This window comes from Rhinatrema bivittatum, chromosome 6, assembly GCF_901001135.1.
Source record: "Rhinatrema bivittatum chromosome 6, aRhiBiv1.1, whole genome shotgun sequence".
NCBI classification, from domain to species: domain Eukaryota; kingdom Metazoa; phylum Chordata; class Amphibia; order Gymnophiona; family Rhinatrematidae; genus Rhinatrema; species Rhinatrema bivittatum.
Genome location: NC_042620.1, coordinates 78,089,698 through 78,098,906, shown reverse-complemented (window position 1 = coordinate 78,098,906; position 9,209 = coordinate 78,089,698). Strand labels below are relative to the sequence as shown.

Here is a 9,209-nt window from a genome sequence, read left to right as displayed (position 1 = left end):
AATTCATGATTACCAGTACAATGCCAAAGCCCTATTTTCATATGTAGCAGATCTCACAAAAACAGGACCCCCCCTCCCATCTCCGATGAGGAATCCAAAAGCAAATGTGAAGAACTTGCCCATTTCTTCAATATAAAAATAGCAAATATATTGCTCCGCTTCCCTACAACCACCCCTCATATGAACCCTCTCCCTAAAAACCCCAACACCAATCTAGAATCACTTGACCTCACTTTATCTTCTAAAATCGAATCCATTCTGAAGAAAACTAAACCCGCAACTCACCCTTCTGACACAATCCCCACGAAATCCCTCTTATCCATCCCAAATACTATTGCCAAACCCCTAGCCGAAATAATTAATTGCTCCCTCTCCCTTGGCAAAATCCCAGATTCCTTAAAACAGACCATAGTCAAACCCCTCCTCAAAAAACCTACCCTCGACCCCTCTGATCCAGCCAACTATCATCACATTTCAAATCTTCCCTTCCTAGCTAACATCATGGAAAAGTTGGTTAACTCCCAACTTTCAGACTACTTAGAAAACCATAATATACTATACCCATCCCAATTCGGCTTCCGTAAATTCTTCAATACGGAAACCCTCTTAATCTCCCTCACAGACACCCTCCTTAAAGGTTTAGACCAAGGTCAATCCTACATTCTTGCCCTGCTTGATATCTCTTCTGCCTCTGACATCATAAGCCACAATATCCTTATGAACCGTCTTTCAGAAATTGGCGTCACAGGCACAGCCCATCTCTGGTTTAAATCCTACCTTGATAAAAGAGACTACATAGTCAAAATTGGAAATGCGGAATGCACACCCATCCAATTAACTCAAGGTATCCCCCAAGGCTCTTCCCTATTCTCCACCCTCTTCAATATATACCTGATGCCCCTCTGCCAACTCCTCTCCAACCTTGGCCTCAAGCACTTCATATATGCGGACAATGTCCAAATCCTCATCCCAATACAAGAATCCCTATCCAAGTCCCTCAAGACTTGGGAAAACTGCCTCTCATCTATAAATACCCTCCTTACCAATCTCCACCTGGCCTTAAACACATATAAAACTGAGCTACTCATCATATCCACTCACCATAACATAATGATACCCCCCAGCAGTGACCCCCCCCTCTCCCCCCCTATCTCCCTCCTGCACATTGTACGGGATCTCGGTGTCACCATTGACCAACAATTGAATTTGAAAAAATATATCAATGCAACCATAAAAGGTTTCTTTAAGCTCCATGTTCTTAAAAAACTTAAACCTCTCCTCCATTTCCACGACTTCCGCACAGTCCTCCAAGCGACTATTTTCTCCAAAATGGACTACTGTAATTCTTTTCTTCTAGGCCTCCCTAACTCTACCATCAAACCGCTCCAAATGCTACAAAATGCAGTGGCTAGAATTCTTACCAACACCCGTAAAACTGACCATATTACCCCTGTCCTCAAAGAACTCCATTGGCTCCCTATCTCCTCTCGTATACTCTACAAAACCCTAACTATTATCCACAAAACCCTACACACTCATAACATACATTGGTTCGATGACTCCCTCCACTTCCTCTCTTCCAACCATCCCACTAGATCAGCCTACAAAGGTAGACTATATACACCCTCCCCCAAGACCACTCACCTCACTTCCACGAAAGAATGAGCCCTATCTATTGCAGGTCCTGCCCTCTGGAATTCCATGCCCCCTGATCTCCGCTTAGAGCCATGTACTCAGAAATTTAAGAAAAAGCTAAAGACCTGGCTTTTTAAACAGGCATACCCTGAATAGGGCCCCCCTTTTCCCTCCCTCCCTCCTGTTCTTCATTTCTCATTATTTTGATCTACCCTATGCCCTCCCTCTTCCCCTCCATTTCCCTGTACTCCATTGTTAGCCCTCACCCTTGCCCCTTTTCTCTCGTATTTTGTATTTTATCTTTTATTATCTTGTTCATTCAACCCCATGTATCGTACAGTACACCTCGTATATTATATATTATTTCTTGTTATCCTGTACATTATATCTCATGTATATTAGTTATTCCCCTGTATACTATATATCTCTTGTTACCTTGTATAATGTTTCCTTGTACATTTCCCCCGTTATTTTGTTCTACCCTTTGCTCCCGTTTCCTCCTCCCTGTTCTATGTATTTCATTAAGTTCTCTGTAAACCGATATGATGTATCCACGAATACAGGTATAGAAAAGCTTTTAAATAAATACACACAAAGACGCACACCCAGGCACCCATCCTTATACACACTTCCATTCTCACCCATACATGCACACATTCAAGCTTCCATTCTCATCCACATACACAGATTCAAGCTCCCATTCTCAGCAACACATAACACACATTCAAACTCCCATTCTCACCCACCCACACACACAGGCTCTCACACAGATACACATACATGCACACACAAACAGGCTCTCAGACACACACAGGCTCTCACTCATTCACACATACATATAAACTCACACACATCATGGTCTCCTGTTATCATCGGGTCATGTTGAGATGAACCCCACCACACCCCGAGAGCCTTCTTCTATCTTCGGGCCATACTGCCCACCGATCTTCCTGCTTGGAGAGTGGAGGGAGCGGAACCTGTGTGAGGGTGTGCATAGCTTCCACTCCCTCTCTCACCCCCCCAAGCAAGAAGATTGGTGGGCCATACGGCAGCAGGCAAGGCTGCAGGCCGCCAACTGATTAGGCTCTGCCGCCGACTTGAAGCCTCCTCAAGCACACCCGGTCACGCGGGATGGGATCTCGCGGAGGCCTTGCAGCTCCGGTGCTACTCTTCACCATCAAGGGAATGGGATCCCACAATGGCCTTGGAGCTCCAGCACTCCTCTTCGCTGTCACAGGGATAGGATCCTGTGACAGCATTGCTCTAATAGGCAGAGGGTTAAAGATTCAGCCATCCTGCTGGCATGCCCTGAGAAGCATACACTCAGTGGGCACGAATGTGGTAGGAGCCGGAGCTAGACCGGGGGGGGGGGGGGGGGGCCAGCACAATAGAGGGGTGTGATGGGGGCGTGCGACAGGGGAATGGGCATGACTAAGGGGGGAGGGCGCAAGGCAGAAAGCTTGCCTAGGGCACCTAATACCCTTGCACCGTCCCTGAGTACATCTATGACTAAACTTTAAATAAAAAAAATAGAGTCTTGCTATCTATTCTATCACCAAATTGATCTTCCACAGGTGTTCTATATTTGAGTTCCCTCAAACTGTGGTCTAATAGCATTAATGAACTGGGCTAGCTTAATAAATAAATGAACAGATAATCGTTAGCACCCTACTCTGGCTAAGGCACAGAGGAATTTCTTCACAAACAGGCTTATTCAATCAGGGTGCTAATCCTTACACGATAAGATGGATTTTCCTAAGAAAGATACTTGTCACTTTGACTGATGATGACATATCACTCTCAATTAGGATTCCAATAAATTAGAATAAGATCTCAAATTATATTTGGTAATCCCATATAGCATCAGAACTTGGAGCAGACCATTCTTTCTAGAGTCTCTTTACTTACTTGGAGCAGTCCATTCTTTCTGGAGTCTCTTTACTTACTTGGAGCAGACCATTCTTTCTGGAGTCTCTTTACTTAAACAGAGATTCTTATCCATGAGAGGACAGAAGTAGTTGGAGAGTATATTATATCTATTCAGGAGCTATATCTTCTATTGTGTCTGGAATTATTCCTACTTCCTTTGTTGAAGAAGAGATCAGTATACTTATGTATCTCCAGATAAAATAAAATAAAAAACACTACTAGTTGTGGTACAAAATGTGTAGACAAACTCACTTCACCAGGTATTTTTCCTTTTTATTCAGCTCACATCTCTCTATCGAGGACTGTCAAATTATCATGCATTAAAGGCACTGCTATTAAAATTAATCATTAAGCTAACTTACTCTGGCTCTTACCTGAAACACTTTGAATGATAACAATTTAAATATATTATTCACACACACATATATATATGACTCTCACACTCAAAAATAAATGTGTGCTTTCCTCGCTGTGCTTTACTAATACATTTAAACTTTTTTTTAGCAAGCTTTGGTAAAGCGGAAGCATAAAGCCCTTCTGCTCTGATGCTTTGCCAACTGTCACTCCGACGGAATTTTTACTGTAAGAGATTATAGAGAATTCTTCCTCCAGCTCTGACATCAGCTTAAATAGTTCTTTATGAGCCTTTAGGGACAGTTTTAATTGACTTTTTCCCCATGGACACTTCCCTTTTTTATATTACGTTATAAGAATGCAGTTGTTGGAAAGTTAAAACCTAATTATGAACTTGAATGTGACCCTGTTTACTCTACCAGTAAGGAACACATAGGTATCATTCCGCTAGCCTCTTCGCAATGCCCCCTCAGCTCTAGCACACAAGATGGTGGGGGACACTTCATTTACATAGATACTGACAGCATTCCAGGACAGCCTTGCCCTGAAATGGAGTTCTCAGTGTCAAAAATCTGAAGTGAATCTGAGGTGTTATTTGACTGATTCCCAATTTACTGAAAAATTTGACTCCAAAATCAATTTTATTTCCCAAATTGTCCTTTCTGACCAATTTAATGTGATCCACAGCTTTTCTCAAAGCCACACATAACATAATCTTTTGGTGAAAATAAAGAAAAGGACAGCAGAATAAAAAATTAAAATAGTTCCCACATTTTTCTTCAAACCACCCATTAGTTAAGGCTTTCCCAATCTCTCTCATCTGTTTCATATTGAATTTTCCTTTGTTAGACCATTTCTGAGCTTTCCTTTCCCTCCATTTTAGACATTTTTAATTTGAGCCAATTTAAAAGTTTTTAAACCCATTCAAAGTCACCTTGGGGGTAACAGTGCTGCTCTCACTTGATCATCTTCAGCAATAGAAGATGGAAAATATGGAAAATATAAAGGGGTATTACACCCAATATTAATAGGGGCCATCAAAGTCCATTTGGGGCCCTAAAAAGCATAGGGGCCACCTCAGTAGGCTGCCCTGACATGTACATAGCTTTTTGTAGGCCAATCTTTTAACTATTTAGGGAGATTTGGCTACTTTGGAGGTCAGATCAGATGACTTCCACCCAGAGCACTGAAATTAATGTGGGGGCTCAGACAGGGTCCCTCATCCAGAATCAGGCATTTTTTTTTTTTTTTTCACTGTTTAATTTGTTTTTTATTTAAAATTGAAATCGCTCCCCATTTCAGCCCTCGAACCAGAAGTGCCTTTGCGGGTCACTTCCAGATCACAGCCCACATGCTACCGGCACCAGGGACTTTCCCCTCTGTCCCCAGTGTTGCCAACCTCTCTTATTTCCTGCGAGTTTGGACTTTTTGTCTAGCGATTTGCTTTTTTTTTTTTTTTTTTTTCAATTCGCTTGTTGCTTATTATTGGGCGTTTTTTCTGTCAGTCTGGGGTTTTTGGGCTTGGTGGATGGGTCTTGTGCCCAGCTGTCCCTGTGATTGGCTGCTGCTGCCGATGAGGCCTGCTGTCTCCCATCAGAGGAGCACGTGGGCAGACAAGCACTGACGGCAAGCAACAGCGTCTGGTGACTAAGGAAGATTTTATGCAGCAGGGCAGGCTTGAATAATGAAGGGAGTGAAACACTCAACTGGCAACAATCAAAAAGAAGAGGTACCTGGAGGGAGAGGAATGAGTGTGCTGGGAGGGGGAATGAGTTTGAGGGGGCCAGACATGTTTGGAGGGGGGGATTGACTGTGGGGGGGGGGAAGGGGGGCAAGCATGTGCTTGAGGGGAGGGGGGGAATGAGTATGTAGGGGCCAGACATTTGCTTGGAGGGGGAAATGAGTGTGTGGAGGCCAGACATTTGCTTGTGGGGGGAGGGGGAATGAGTGTGAGGGGCCATTGTTTTTTTATTTTTCACTTTGAAGGAGCTACAGAGTTCAGTGGCTGAGACTGGAGTGGTGGTGCACTCGTCAATCATACAACTGGCCTGCATGGAAGGGTGGTTAAATAGAAGCCATTACTGAATAATGAAATGTGAGTTTGGAAATGTACTTTTAGCGCATACTGGGCCCGATTTTCAAAAGGTTCCGCGTGTAAATCTGCTGAATTTATGCGCATAACTAGCCTTATGTGCGCCGGGCCTATTTTAAAAAGGCTCGGCGGCGCGTGCAAGTCCCGAGACTTGAAAAAAGGGACATGGAGGGGGCGGGTCATGGGCAGTCCGGGGCAGGGTCAGCAGCTCCTGGCACAGCGGCCATTTGCTGCTGGGTCAGAGCTCGCGTGCCGGCAATTAGCCGGCACCAAAGGTAAAACTAGAATTTTGGGGGAGTTAGAGTAGGGCTAGGGGGGAAAGGTTAGGGGAAGGGGTGGGAAGGTCAGGTTAGGGGGAAGGGAACGGGGGAAGGCTGCGTAGCTTGGAGCGCACAAGGTGCTCAATTGTGCACCCCCTTGCGCGTGCCGACCCCGGATTTTATAACTTGCGCACGCCGGGTAGCGCTCGCACATGTACGCCCACACGCAACCTTTTAAAATCTACCCCACTGTCTGGAACAATAATGTCATGTAATCCACAAAAATCTGATGGACATTTTAGGGGTTTAAATACTATTGCAAGCCACTGTATTTCCTCTATTACACTCACAAAAGTATTTTTTTAAGTGTTTTGTGTGTATAAATACCTTCTAATAAAAGTAGTTTTCATCTCATGTGTTTTGGGCTTGTTTTTTCAGCAAAATAGTGCTTGTTCTTTCATGATTACCTGGCAACCCTGTCTGTCCCCGACACTCAAATCTATCCTCTCTAAGCAGCACAGCGTCCCCAGCGCTGCAGTAAACAGTCGATTTGGGCTTTTCCTTTCAGCAGTGATGATCGCAGCCCTATGTGTCGACTCCTTTCTGCCACCTTGGACGGGAAATGCTTGCTGCTGGCTGCTGATACAGCTGCACTGATCGCAGCTGCTTCAAAACAGCTGATGCTTCTTCTTGCTTTCAGCCGCATTGTGGATGGCTTCCTCCACCAGCCCCCCGAGGCTAAAAATAAATGCTGTCTTAGTTCCAGAGGGGTTATAACGGCCTCCCTGTTTACTAGCTACCACAGCACCAAGTTATGGGCTGGCATAGCCCCTCCATTAAAAAAAAAATCTCTCCCTATCTTTTATTATTTTAAAAATATTTTACCTGCCCAACTTCAATTTTTAATCCCAGGGTTACACTACCCCTAGTTTTATTTTTCAACCTCATGGGTTACACCTCATTCACTCTCTTGGCTCTTTCACCTTCACCAGCCAGCAGAGGAAGCAGGACCTGGGATGATGGCATGATAAGCAGGAAGCCAACATACACAGGGGTGGCAGAAGCAGTGGGACTGACAAGCATTCACTCTGAGATCCGTATTCGGTAGACCAGTTAGTAGATAGGTTATCTGGCTAAAGTTGTCTGGGTAACTTGTCCCATATATTCAGCGGGGGAAAATGTCCTGCCAAATATACCAGCCCTTATCTTTAAGTGTCTAGAGAATTTCCGAAGTTTGGGTAAGCTGTTTGGATACTTACTACCTTGTGTATTTCAGATGCTCTTTTGTCCATTTTTGTTTTCTTATTGGTGTTTTGTATCTCATTATCGGCTGAATTTTAAGAGGCCCGCACGTGCAAATACTGGGGGTTATGCATGTGGCTGGGCCCCGTGCGCACCGTGCGCATTTTCTAAAGGGCCTGGCCACGAGTCCCATTAGCTGCTGTCCCGGGGAAGCGCCGGCGAGGCTTACTACAGCTCCCGAGGAGCAGTAAGTATAAAAATAAAAAAAACGGGGATAGAAAGTGTTAGTTTAGGGGCTGGGGAGGAGAGGGGAAGAGGAAGGAAGGATAGGGTTAGGGGGAGGGAAGTTCCCTCCCAGTCCGCTCCTTAATTTTAAAATCCGGCTTGCATGTGTGTTCAGGAATTGTATTTTATAACATGCACGGGCCGAGAGATCAGACATGTTCTCTGAGAGCCAGGTGCTCTTTGAACTGGGTGCACATATACAACCTCTCACTGGCAGGTAAAAAATCATATATGTGACATTTGGTGCAGAAGAATGGAATGCCCTGCTCTTGCTTCTGAATAGCTGCCTTCATTTTAATTTTGTTGAGGGGTGGGTGGGAGAGGTATGGGAGGGAGAGAAAGACAAACATTCACAAACTCTAAGCTTTTTCCTACCTTTTGGCTTGCTTTTATAACACACAAACTCTATGCTTTTTCCTATATTTTAGCTTGCTTTTTATAACAAACACGTACATACACATACTAAAGTACTAGAGATGTGCTTCAGGTTGGAATCTCGTGTCTGGCTTCATTTCAGCCACCCCCCCAGGAATTTTGTTTTTCCCGCACTAACTCTGCCACATTGGTGCTCACTATCAAGAAAAAATTCAATCGTTTTTCAGTTCTCCCAAACCATTCCGAATTAGGTTGTAATTGCCTAATTTGGGAAAAACAATTGCACATCCCTATAAAGTACATACCTCAATAGTCTACCTCTCCCCAAAACTTTTTAAGTTGTAAAATTTGCCATAGCAATACTTACCAATCCTCTTCAGCCACCAGCAAGATGATACTTTCCTCTCAGTGTTCCCACCTGGAAATGGATATGTCCTAGCTAGTCTTTACTTTGGTTCTCATATTGCCTGATCTCTTTAGCACTTTTTCCAGCAAGGAATTCACATTTCTGAAAAACGTATCTATTGTCAATGTTTCCTTATTTTAGAATTACAAAGAATTTGTATTTTAATTTGTGTGGCTTTAAGAGAGGCATTGTTGGGCAGATTAATGGCAGTGAAATGTGATGTTATAGTTGTATAGTTGCATTCCAGAGGAATTTGCTATTTCATGTAATATATCACACAATGTGAAAAAATATGGTTATTTCATTAATCTGAATTTCTGTGAGGTTAAAGCTTTTTAACACCTTCCATAACCTGATTTCAAATAACATTCCCAGAAGGCTAACGAGGCTTAAATTGGATTTCTGACTTTAGCACAGCAGCAATGGTAAAACGGCACAATTCAGTCACTATTCTACCTTCCCAGAGTTGATACCACAAAGGAATTCTCGCCTTACCCTCAATCACAAAATTGTGAAGTTGCTTGTATTCAGTCTTCATAGAAAATTGAAACATCAAGATATGTCAATTGGAGCTGAATCTGGTTATTAAACTGTGTGGCAAAGTATGCCGGCTGTGCACTAAACAGAGCCT

General features: G+C 43.6%; 1 long non-coding RNA gene across 1 annotated transcript in view; it reads left to right on the top strand.

Annotated features, from left to right (window-relative positions):
* Window positions 1-5,529: 5,529 nt before the first annotated feature.
* Window positions 5,530-9,209, top strand: part of LOC115093205 — an 82,768-nt gene continuing 79,088 nt past the window's right edge. Inside the window, exon 1 of the long non-coding RNA XR_003857223.1 lies at window positions 5,530-5,647. This is a non-coding gene — a long non-coding RNA (uncharacterized LOC115093205). The remainder of the gene's footprint in view (window positions 5,648-9,209) is intronic.